The sequence below is a fragment of the Netta rufina genome (assembly GCF_964035555.1).
Source record: "Netta rufina genome assembly, chromosome: 5".
NCBI classification, from domain to species: domain Eukaryota; kingdom Metazoa; phylum Chordata; class Aves; order Anseriformes; family Anatidae; genus Netta; species Netta rufina.
The window spans coordinates 63,651,830-63,664,143 of record NC_140128.1 but is presented as its reverse complement, the minus strand read 5'-3'; the positions used below and the strand labels follow the sequence as shown (position 1 = coordinate 63,664,143).

The 12,314-nt window shown below is 46.9% G+C and overlaps 1 protein-coding gene across 2 annotated transcripts in view; it reads right to left on the bottom strand.

Annotated features, from left to right (window-relative positions):
* MDGA2 (MAM domain containing glycosylphosphatidylinositol anchor 2) overlaps nucleotides 1–12,314 on the bottom strand; it is a gene marked incomplete at both ends in the record, with an annotated part of 324,685 nt that overhangs the window by 99,140 nt on the left and 213,231 nt on the right. The window lies entirely within an intron of this gene.

The window sequence follows — 12,314 nt, the reverse complement described above, 5'->3', positions numbered from 1 at the left end:
TGAATTACTATAAGGCAAACAATTTTACTTTTGACATTTGAAGCCAAATTCTCTTCTGGCTTAAATGAGCAAAACACCAAAATCACTGGAGCTAACTCTATGCTTACCAATAGGAAATATGGCTTTTGTATCACAGAATCACAGAATTGTTCAAGGAAAGGTTAGATGTGGTAGACATGGGTTTGTGGGTGACACTGGTGGTAGGGGGATGGTTGGACCAGATGATTGTGGAGGGGTTTTCCAACCTTAGTAGGCAGACACGTGCCTACCGTGCAAGCCCAGACACCTACAAGCGGTACCATTGGCACCGCAGCGATGCAGGGAACAGGCCATTCCCTCAACAATACAGCGACAGGGCACCTGGAAAAGGTCACGTGGAACATGCGGAACAAGGTAGATCGGGCTGCCATTTGCTAGGTCCTGCACTTTTGCCACCTAACCTCACCCATAAAAGTGGCCTAAAAGAAAGCTGGGATTCTATAAAGGAGTGTAGCCATGGAACAAGGAATAATGGCTTGGAGCAAATGGAGGGGAGGTTTAGATTAGATGTCATGTGGGGAAGAAATTCTTCACTCGGAGAACAAGCGCAGATGGGAATTAGGTTTGAAAATGCACCTTGCTTCTCTCCTTTTTCATAAAGAATAAAATTACCTAAAAACCAGTGTTAAAAATAAACCCAGGGCACAGGATGGGAGGTGCAGGGCAGTCCGTGTGACAGAGGGGCAGCCTTTCTCTCTGGCAAGCCAAATGGCCCGGGGAAGCCAGCCCCAGAAAAGGGGCCCTCAGCCCCCAAACCCCTCCTTCTTCCTCCACGTGAGGGCATCTCCCAGACCACTCCCAACACAGCCCCCCAAATTCGGCCAGGCACGGGCCCCTCCATCACAGGGGCTTGCTGAGGTCACAGTGGCCACCACTGCCCCGCCTTTGCTGTGGGCCCTATAAAAGGGGCCCCGTGCCGCTGGCCCGCCACTCGCTGAGCTTCGAGGCCCTCTGACAGCCGCATCCGTGGCAGAAGGAAGAGCCAAAGCAGCAAGGCGAGAGGCGGCCCTCGTTGGTGTGAGCGGACGGCGATACAGTCGCAGCGAGCACCAGCAAGGAAAGCAGCCGAGGAGGAGAAGAAGATGAATGGGCAGAGGCAGAGCGCTGGAGGCACAAGAGACACCAGTGCCCAGGGCAGCTCTGGCACCCAGCCCGCAGACACCCGTAAGCGGTCCCAAGGGCACGGCAACGATGCGGGGAACAGGCCGGCCCCTCGACCATCCAGCGACAGGGGGCCTGGGCCTTCTTCTAGCCAAAACGGCGGCGTGAGGCACAGGCAGGACCAGCAGCCGGAGCGCCGCAAGGAGCACAGGCGTGACTATAGCACGCAACGCAGTGCGGGGCCCAGGCGTGGCAGCGTCGGGCCCACACGTGGAGAGGAAGCGCGCAGTGGAGCGGGACCGAGGCGTGGGAGCGAACGACCCCGTGATTCGGCACCCCACACGGAAAGGTCTCCCTATCAACAGCATCGCGTTTGGACAGGACCCAGCAAGGACGGGCTCAAACTTCACGTGCAAGCCGTGCGTCGCCCTTCCCCTAAACCTCACAGTGACTCGGGCCATGGGCCTTACAATGCACGCAGTAGTCGCGAGGGGGGAAGGCAGGAACATCAGCTGGACAGTCGCATGCAGCAGAGGCGTGCCCCTAGCCCACAACACAGCGTGGGACCCAGGCACGGCCAGAAATGGGACGTCAGCAGCGGAGCCACAAGGGGAAATCCACCACGCAGTGGCATGGCACCCAGGTATGAAAGTCGACGACCCCGTGATTCGGCACCCCGCATGGAAAGGTCTCCCGATCAAAGGCATCGCGTGCAGCCAAGACCCAGCAAGGATGGGCTCAACCAGCAGCAGCTCCAAGCCGTGCGCCGTCCCTGCCCTAAACGTGACAGCGACTCGGGGCATGGGTCTTCCAACTGGCGCAGCGATGGCATGGGGCGAAGGCAGGCACATCGGCCAGACAGCCGCATGGAGCAGACACGTGCCTACCGTGCAAGCCCAGACACCTACAAGCGGTACCATTGGCACCGCAGCGATGCAGGGAACAGGCCATCCCCTCAACAACACAGCGACGGGGCACCTGGGCCTTCCCATGGCCACACCAGTGATACGAGGCAAAGGCAGGACCACCAGCAAGAACAACGCGGGGAGCAGAGGCGTGCCTACCATCCCGAACAGAGCGCGGGACCCAGCCAGGGCCAGAATCCAGTCGACAGCGTCGCAGCCACGCATCAAAACCAAGCCGACAGTGGCACAGGACCAAGGCGTGGAACTGGCCGACCCCCTGGCTCGGCACCCTGGCCGGAAAACATGACGGATGGAAGGCAGCCCGTCTGGGCAGTCCCGGGCAAGGACTGGCTTAGCCTTCTGCCCAGCACCGTGGAGCCCATGGAGCTGGATCCACGGGAAGACGTGGAGGAGCCGATGGAGGTGGATCCCCCTCCACCAGAACAGAGCTGGGACCCCCGCAGCGCGTCCTTGCTCTCTGCTCTGCAAGCACACAAAGAGCGGCGCAGGAGTGCCCGGACCACCCCCTACTCGGTGTCGCGCAGGCTCCATCCCAAGCATTAGCTTGGGATGGGGCCCCCAAACACCATGGACATGCCGCAGGCTTCCCAGCGAGACGTCCCAGCAATAAACCACTCTGTTGCTGATTCTCAGGGGTTGTGTGAGTGCTTCTTTCCCTTCCTCCAGCCCTTGTGCCAGAGGTGGCAGCCCTTCTGCACAGAGCCTCGAGGGAGGGCACAAGAGAGGACCCAGCTCCCTTCGCGCTGCAAAGTGGTGGAGTCACCATCCCTGGAGGTCTTTAAACGATGTTTAGATGTAGAGCTTAGGGATATGGTTTAGTGGGGACTGTTAGTGTTAGGTGAGAGGTTGGACTCGATGATCTTGAGGTCTCTTCCAACCTAGAAATTCTGTGATTCTGTGATTCTGTGAATCCCAGGGTCCTGAGGGAACCGGCTGATGGAGTTCCCAAGCCTCTCTCTATCATAGCTGAAAAGTCTTGGCACTGGGTGATGTCCCTGGTGAGTGGAAAGATGGAAATGTCATGCCCCTCCTCTTCAACAATTAAAACAAAGAATTGAACAAAGAGCACTACTCTTCAACAATTAAAACAATGAGGAGACATTCCTTCTCAGAAAGAGCAGTCAGGCATTGGGACGGGTTGCCCAGGGAAGTGGTCGAGTCACTGTCCCTGGGGGTGTTCAAGGAAAGCTTGGACCTTGGCGCACAGGGACATGGTTTAGTGGGTGACACTGGTGGTAGGGGATGGTTGGACCAGATGATCTTGGAGGTGTTTTCCAACCTTAATTTTCTATGATTCTAAGAAGATAAAGTCAGTGAAACCTGGATCTGTGAGAGCTGCTCCTCCTGCCTGGGCTCTTCCCATGGTGAAGCTGCCCTGACAGCAGCACCCCACAGCTGTACCTGCACCCGGGGTACAGCTCTTGTTAAACCTCATTTGGTTTCTTCCTGCCCATTTCTCCAGCCAGTCCAGGTCTCACTGAATGGCAGCACAGCCTTCTGGCATGCCAGCCACTCCTCCCAGCTTTGTGTCATCGGTGTACTTGCTGAGGGCAGACACTATTCCCTCATCAAGGTCGTCGATGAAGATATTGAACAAGACCGGACCCAGCACCGATCCCTGGGGAACACCGCTAGTCACACATCTAAAATCTGTTTTTGTATCTTAAACGTATACATCAGCACAGCAGAAAATGTCTTAAAATAAACTTATTCCAGGTTGATGATATTAAATTTAATAAGATGAATTGTTTTTGTTTAGTTTTGTTTTTGTTTGTTTTGTTTGAGACAGGATTTGTTTTGCTTTCTTCTTTTTGATATAAATTTTCTGGTCCAAAGAACATGCAAGTATAATTGTGGATGCACTAAATAATGGATGCACTAAAGAAACTCAGGCACTAAATTAGAATCAAATACATCCAAAATACAGGAGGCCTCTGTGGGTGTCTCAGTAGATTATAAAGTACTGTTGCCTTCTTTATCCTTCAATCCAATACAAACAGGAGACAGTTTGCTTTTCAAACAAAGCTGAAACAATTAATATACAATTAATAAAACGCACACCAGTGTGGTCTCTTTCATGTTGAGCTTTGGTATTCAAAAAGCAGCAAGATCATCTGAATAAAGAGCATTTGTGTGAATAAAATGAGTGTTTTTCTTCAAAAAGGTCTGTTACAGGAGTAATTAGGAAAAGAAATAGGTTGGCTAACTGTTGTGTGGGCTGTAAGCTGTAACACAACACATCTCTTGAGAATTTGCTGCCCAGACAGTCAGATACTAAGGATTAAAATGACAAAATGCACATCTAACTGGGCTCATCCACAACCTGAACTTCACCCTCAGGCATTTTATCCCTGTAAATGGCCTAACAAAACAGGGAGGGTAGGAGCAGGGAGGGAAATGGTGAGAATTTCTATGATCAGCACCTCCAGGAACTGAAAGGTCAAGTCCAGGTGCCTTGGTTGTTTGCCAGTCAGTGACTGAGAAGTCACAAAACCGGGGCCTTTCAGGTTCCATGAAAGACTGGAATGAATTTTAGTCTCTATGTGATTAAAGACAAAATGCTACGACAGCCTCAAATCAGGCTGAGGCAATGAATAGGACAGGGAGAACTTGCCAGTGAATTGACCTTGACATCGCAGTCAACTACCTTTTATGAAAGGAAAAACAGCATCAGAGTGCATCGAGGCTATAACCTCTCTCTGGAAAGTGAAAAGCCAGCCTAGGGCTGCACGCAGGACATACACAAAGGCACATGTGAAGTCAGTTCTGTGGTTACTCTCATTTTCCTGGTGGTGCTCTGTAACACCAACATTTTCTTTGCAGTGAATTAGAACGATCAACTATTTTGTTTGAGGTTTACAACTCAATCAAGCTGCCATAGGAATAACATTTAGTACAGAAGAATCAAGCTCTTTCATTGCCTTGGCACATGAGGATTTTGTAATGGAGCTGACTCTCCCCAAATGTCAGAAGTTACCCCAGCAGGAAGAACTGAGTTCAGGAGGATGTAAAGAACACATGTGCAGTCATACTGGAAGGGCCTGAGTAAGCTTGAGCCTGAAAGGACCGCTGAAATGTCTAGAGAAAACAAGTGGAACTAGGGGAACCAGGAGATATGAGACAGCTATGCATTGACAAACCCAATCCCTACCTTGAAAACAGGGCTGGGAGGAGGAGGAGCTGGGAAGCTATGGCCCAGACAGCTCCACTTCAGTTCCCACAAACACTGCAACAAATAATCCATTGATGTGTGAGTGCCTGGAAGATAACACCGAGATGAGTAACTGTCATGAGAGATTTGTCAACATCATGTCAAAGTAAGCTAATTACCTTCTTTGAGAGTGTAAGAGAGAGGTGGGGGAGAAAATGCTGATGTCCTGCATCTTGGCCTGAGCTAGGCACCCAGTGCTCTTTGCCATGGCATTGCCACATGAGCCAGAGAAGTGTGACCCCGTACAGGGGGGAATCAGGAGCACAGGGTGGTGTAAAGCTCATCAGGCAGCCAAGCTCTGAGCCCTTACCAATGGTTCGTGACCAGATGCAAAGGCCACGTTGCAGGAGCTGCCGCGTCTGGTTCTGCCCAGCCTGGGTACTTGGACAAGGAAAAAGAGTTGGAGAAAGCCAGCAGGAGAACCGATGGGTGGGAAGGAGGTCTGCAAAACACCTTGGCTTTGCAACATATCACAGCTGAACGGGAGCTGTGCCTGCCTCCCATGGAAGCCCCAGGCTCTGCAGAAAAGCTGCGCCCAGCGGCAGGCAAAGATGGGCACGGCTGTGCCCAGGCTTCAGGACAGGGGCACTGCCATCAGGAGAATGGGTGAGGATAGATGCAGTGGTTACTAACAGAGCAAAAGGAGAAATTGTGCCAATAATAAATACGAGTGATGAAATAAACCTAAATAAGCAGCTATACCTCGAGGGAAACCATTGATTAAAACAGGGAAGCATAAAAACAGCCTTACTGATAAGAAACTGTATGAATGGACTGAGCAACTAACTACAAAGGAAGCTAGAAAAGTGACAAATATGTATTAATTCTGAATGGTTTGAGTATTTGAGTAGCTTTTCAAGGTCCTGGACTACTCAGAAATAACAGCTGCTCTGAAAAAAAAAAAAAAAAAAAAAAAAAAAAAGGTATGCTGTGCCTCCTCTTTGTTTACTCTAAAGAATTTTTATTTACAGACCCAATAATAAATGAAAGGTGTGAAATTTCTCTTTCATTATGTGGAAAGCTTCTGAATATAAGAAAGAGAGCATAAGAAATCCTGTTACTGGGAGTTTTCAATCACAAACTTTCCCCAGAAAGCAACTTGTGCAGCTTACTAATGCTGCCAGCAGGCTGCACAGTCGCCCAGTGCAGGTGGCTGTGGTCCCCACAGCAACAAATTGAGGTCAGAGGGGTGCATGCATCGCTGCTTTGCAATTCACATCTCCCTGCACCAAGCAGAATGGGGCTCCCCAGGAATGTGGTGGAGCTGGGGAACCACAAAACATGCGGGTAAAACCCACACCCTATTAAGCCATTGCCACAGGTGCCCAACCTACGTGGTCCCTTCTTCTTTGAAACCTTTAACTCACTGATGATGCTGGCAAAACTCCTTCTGTTCTTACTCATTTAGCTCCTAACATTTTTATTATTATTTAGTTTTTGACAGGAGGAGAAGAGTAGAGGAAGATCTCACACAAAACGGTTAACACAGATTTTTCCAAAGCCTGATGGGAATGACCCAAAGAAAGCTCTTTGAAAAAGCAGCTCTGCCCCACAGCAACCAAGATCCCGTTGGCTTTCACAGCATCTCGGTGACTGCTGTAACGAGTCCAGCATCCTCTGGACTAGCTCCATCACAAAAAAACTGATTATGTACCAGCACAATTGAGGTCTAATTTCGTCCCTGCTGCTGAGTGAAAGGAATGTGCCTGCTGACACCATTTTTTTCTCCACAGGCAAAATGATTTGCAAAACTTCAACTTAGCAGCAGTGGACAAAACGTCTGAATAATAATAACAAAAAATCTGCCATAAGAGAATGCACTGAAAGTGACAACCAGGCCTTACGTACGTAAATTGACTTGGAAGACTTTACGTCATGAGAGTGTTAAAGCCAGAAACACTCAAAAGTTAGACAAGAGGAGCTATTTACCGAGCAAAAGAAATGATCATGTAACCAAATACTTGATGTAACACAGCAGCATTCACAGTCAAAATTAGTTAGGTACATATATCAATCCCTAAGCCCTAAATTTTAAATGCTTCACTTTGCAATCATAGTTTTAATTAAAATGTGGATTTATTTAATTATGGGAATAAGTCACCTAAATTATACATGGAAAAGAAAAAAAAAAAAAAAAAGGAGCATATTTACTTTGCACCTTCTTCAGTTGAAAAGAGCCAAAAGAAAAAAAAAAAAAGGTGAATGGGCAACCTAATTATTCTGCTTTACCTTTCTGTTGCTTGGTTGTTGATTCTGTTATGAATTTTATTTGGTGAAAGCACACATTTGTGCTTGAACTTTGTGTAACACTTTTTGCAGACAGAACGAGAGCACTACTGGAGAGTATCCTAAATTACTAACAAAGCAGTAAAGAGGACCAAGGGAGGCAAATAGCTTAAGATGCTAAAGACAGGATAAAGCCTAAGATTAAATTAAAGCAAGAACACCCTTAGAGCGCTCTTCTCCACTTGCTGCTGGTCAGCAGCAAACATTTAAAGAAGAGAAAAGCAGCAGCAGGGCAGAGAGCAGAGCCCAAAGCACAGCCTAAAGCACAGCCTGCTTCCAGCCCTCTGCAGGCTGGGGCTGGCTGTGCCTCAGCACCGCAGTGCTCAATAGCTTTTCTTCCATTATTTTGTTTAATCGGTTGTATAATCCATTAATACTTTTGGCCTAGAAAACAATGGGTGAGAAGGAGATTTGCGTGTAAATGTGGTGCCTGGTGTCAGGAGCTGCGTCCCCACTCTGGTCCCAGGGAATGTCGTGGCCCTGCTGGGGGACACAAGGCAACATGTGCCCTGGCACTGCCCTCCTTGGCCACTCCGAGCTCGGGAGCCCTCCCTGCCTTCCCTCCTCCTGCAGGTGCTATAGTCCCTACATGATATTTGTTGACCTTTTTGGCATTTTCTATCCATGACATTCGTTCTGCTGTGCACCTGCTCCACATGACCATTTCTCATTTCACTGAAGACCACAGGTCCTAGCACAGAGACTCACAGATTTCCTTCAGTCCTTTTTCACTGTAGCTCACTGTGTATATCTGTCCATCCTAGCTCTTAATTGTGGAGGTGGGCTCTCTCTGTCATCACATCACAACAAAACTCCTTCAGAATCGGACCTGGCCCAATGCATGATACAAAGACAGAAGAAAACCTCATTTCTCCTGCAAATACTACACACAGGCACTAAAGCTCCCAATCTTTCTGTGTTTCCATGAACAAACCTGAAAGAACTCCTGTGCACTGATGGATTAAAAGGTGCCATCCTCCTAAGACTGTCAGTCTGATTGTTCAGCTCCTTGATGTGATATCCATGACATGCAGAGCATTCAGACACCCCTTTCTGATTCTTCATGTATTAAATTTGCAAATGCAATATTTTCAACTAATCCTGTTCCCCCTCTCATTCCTTAAACAAACAAAACCCACAAGTTTTTGTTGTTGTGTCTCTCAGACACTGCTAGGAAATTCTTTGTGTATAAGACCATCTTCCACATGAGCAATTGTTCAATAGGAACAATGAGTAATTCATTTTCTTTCCCAATAACATTCATGTTTATGCTCTAAGTTCTGGGGTACTTGCTGCTGCTCTGTCCTCTGGAGTTTCGAAGAAGAAGAAGATCCATCTCAGGAGGTTCTATATATAGCTTTAATATTAAACAAGGAAAAATTCAACTGATCTCATTTGCATTTACAATTTCCATGTTGCCAGTGTTTGCATATTCATTACCACTCCAGGTCATTGCCTTTGGCCTTGCTAAATGTCAAAAAGCTCCCAGTATTTCACTTTGCTGATCAAGCCATCCATTATTTCCACATACTTTTCCTGCCTTGCTACATTCAGATAAATGACATGCAAAGCCATAATTGCTGAAGTGTTATGCTGAAATTATTCTCTATCATCTTTCACTGAGAACTTTCTCGAAGAGTTATTGAAAATTGTTTTATATAAAAGAGTTTTCCATAGGAGAGTTTTCTGGAAATGTTCTAGTCTAAGAATGAAGGACCTGGAAAATTTACTGCTTACTGACTGGTTAAAGGTAAGGACAGCGTTAGCCACATCTGATACATTAAATGTATACCATGACAGGACAGATAATCTTTAGGCACAGACAGGCAACATGCACCAAAAAACACAAAACCACACACACACAAAACCAAAACATTAAAAACAGCACAGAAAGATGGAAGTAGCAAGGTCCAGTTCTGGCCTCCTTTGGCCTGCCCTGTCTCCCATTAGAATAAAACCTGATCTCCGGAGATAGCTACCAGCCAGTGACCTACAAAGGAAATACTCCAGAAAGTAACAAACCAAACAGTCTAGGAATATCTTGGGTTATATAAAACTTGCCCTGAATATCAATCAGCTTCTTCTACTCAAACGCACGATCACGAAGTAAGAAAAAAATAGTATAAATGTGATGTAAATAATATGAACATAAAACATAAGATGTGGATTTCCTTTGTGATTTCAACGTGCTTAAACACAGGTGTCAGTGGTTATTCAAAAATAAAGACATTGTCCCCACTCAGTTACTTTTCACCTACAGAAATTCCCTGACAACCCCCTTTTTAAAACATTATCACAGCTAAAATTGTATAAGCTGATTTGAAAATCTAGAGGGTTTCCCCCTGGAAGCTTGGCTTGCAGTGCTGATTCTCACTCACGACACAATGTCCTTAACTCATTTACCTCTGCCCAACAATATGAATGAAGGACTTGAATGCAAGAATCTTCCTCAGTAGTGAGCTGCTGTTGTGGCCCCTCTCCGGAGCTAAAGCTTGCTGTGAACTTCCCCAGAGCAGAGCAGTTTCCCCAGTCCCATCCCCTTCACTGCCCGCCTCCTGCAGGGTTTTCCCATCCGGCTTCCCAAGGCTGCAAGGCATCCACAGACCCACCTGCACATCTCCTGGCTGGTGACTTACCATCAGCGGCTCTGCCTTTTAAAAAGCTTCTCATGGTTCCCTTCCTAAATCTCCATGTATTTCCATGAGTTTTAAGCTCATTATTTCTAGTTCTATTTGTGATGGAGAGTATTTAATTCTTTTTTTTTTTTTTCCCACTTAAAAATATTTCATTATTAATATAGTACATATTTACATATACATATTTCATCAGGCACATATTTAGACAGTCACAGCTATGGCAAATTTTGAGCTGCAAAATTGCCTGTCTAAAGCATACGAACAACTTTTCAATCCTCACCTGCAAATAACTTCTACAATCAAAACAAAGAGGACCCAACTCTGAGCTGTCCCTGCTGATGTAAAACCAGAAACACTAATTTATGCCCCACTGATTCACTCCAGATTTGGAATGATGCACCTGAGATCATAATTCAGCCTCATATTTCTTGCTAATTAGCTCTGTTCCATTTCAAATATAATCCCTGAAGGACATTCCCCTTCAGTGTGATTTCATTAGTTGCTCAGAATTTATTACCGAGGAGGAACGACATATATAAACCAGAACCCAAACTGAAAGGAAAATTCAGAGTATCACAATGTGGTCAACTGCTCTGCCAACCAGGTTACCAGGAGATATATTCGATGTTTTAAGAGGCTTTACAAGTACTTGGAGACCAATGCATTTGGAAAACAGTTTATATTATAAACAATATTTTATGTAGCACCGAAGTAAAACTACGGCATATAAAGCGTGAGCCCAAGAAGCAGCAATGTCCACTGTGAAAAATGATTCTGTCCTTCCTGCTATCATCACTTGATAAGGTACACGATGTAAACATTTGATTATATTGTACCTGATGGCGTTTTTATTTCCCAAGTGTTTTCTTCCCGCAGTAAAAGCGGTGCATTTAAATTATTACTGGATTGCATCCCGTCTGCCAACAGCAGGCATTTATTTATTTATTTTATTTATCAAAATTTGCACACAGGGTAATGGTCAGTGCTGCAGGCAAGTGCAGGGCTCCAAGCCCCAGCACTGCCCGTAACTCCTGCTTTCTGTTTGTTCCTTCCTGCCCTTCTCAAACTGAGCCAGGAGCAGCCACACTGAGGAGCACGTGCCTAGAGCATCCTCTCTCCTGTCTCACTCAGGGCACAGGAGCCACCTCCCAGAGACCTTCCTGGGCTCATGGCTGGAAGGCTCCCACCTGGTGAGGCCACCTGAGCTTCAGCAGGAGCTGGAGCTCCTCCTGGAGCAGCCTTGGCCACCCCTGAGCATTTTGCAGCAGGCAGTGTCCTGCAACACCAAACGCCACCGCTGAGCTGTTCCCACTCCCTCGTGGGAAGCAGACATTGGAGCCACAACAAAAATCCACTCCCACCCCTCTGGGCTTAGCTCTTCTTGCTCCTGGTGCTGTATTCCATGTTCCTAATGAATCTCTCACAGAAAAGCTAGCAGGGCTCACAACATGTACCAAACAATGAAGATCAAATTCAGCAAACCCCACAGCCTGGGGAGAGTGACAACAGACCTGGGAGAAAACAGCACAGGACAACAACAGCAATAAGCAAAGGATCCAGGAGTTATTGATCAAATCAGGGACTGCATGTCTTTCATTACTACAGCGTCCTCAGAATCTCATCTCTGCAACCTCTAGGGTAGGAAAATGTTATCTCTATTTTACAGGCGGGGAACTTGGACAAGAAAAAATATCCCAGACACCTTCCTCAGGACAGGCTCTGACGCTTTCTGCGAATGTTTCACTCTCCAAAGCCATGCAGGGAGCATAGGTGCCTAACAACCGGATCATTACGATTTTCAATTAAATTCCTCATATGAAACTTCTCAATTAGTCCTCAGAATGAGCACCTTTTATGTATTATACCGTTGAACAATTGCTGCAGGATGTGACAAAGATTTTGAACCACACCGACCACGTCTTGTCCAGCAGACAGGGGCTCAGAGAGCTGTGTCGTCCTTTACTTCTTGTTTCCCACGATGCATTTGCTTTTCCCTATTAGAATTTTTAGAATTTGATGGCCAACAGGAAACATCAAATTTATCCACAGCTTGAGGCCTAACTATGACACGGCAGAGAAAAAAGCCATTTCTCCTAGAAAAATCAGTCTGGGATG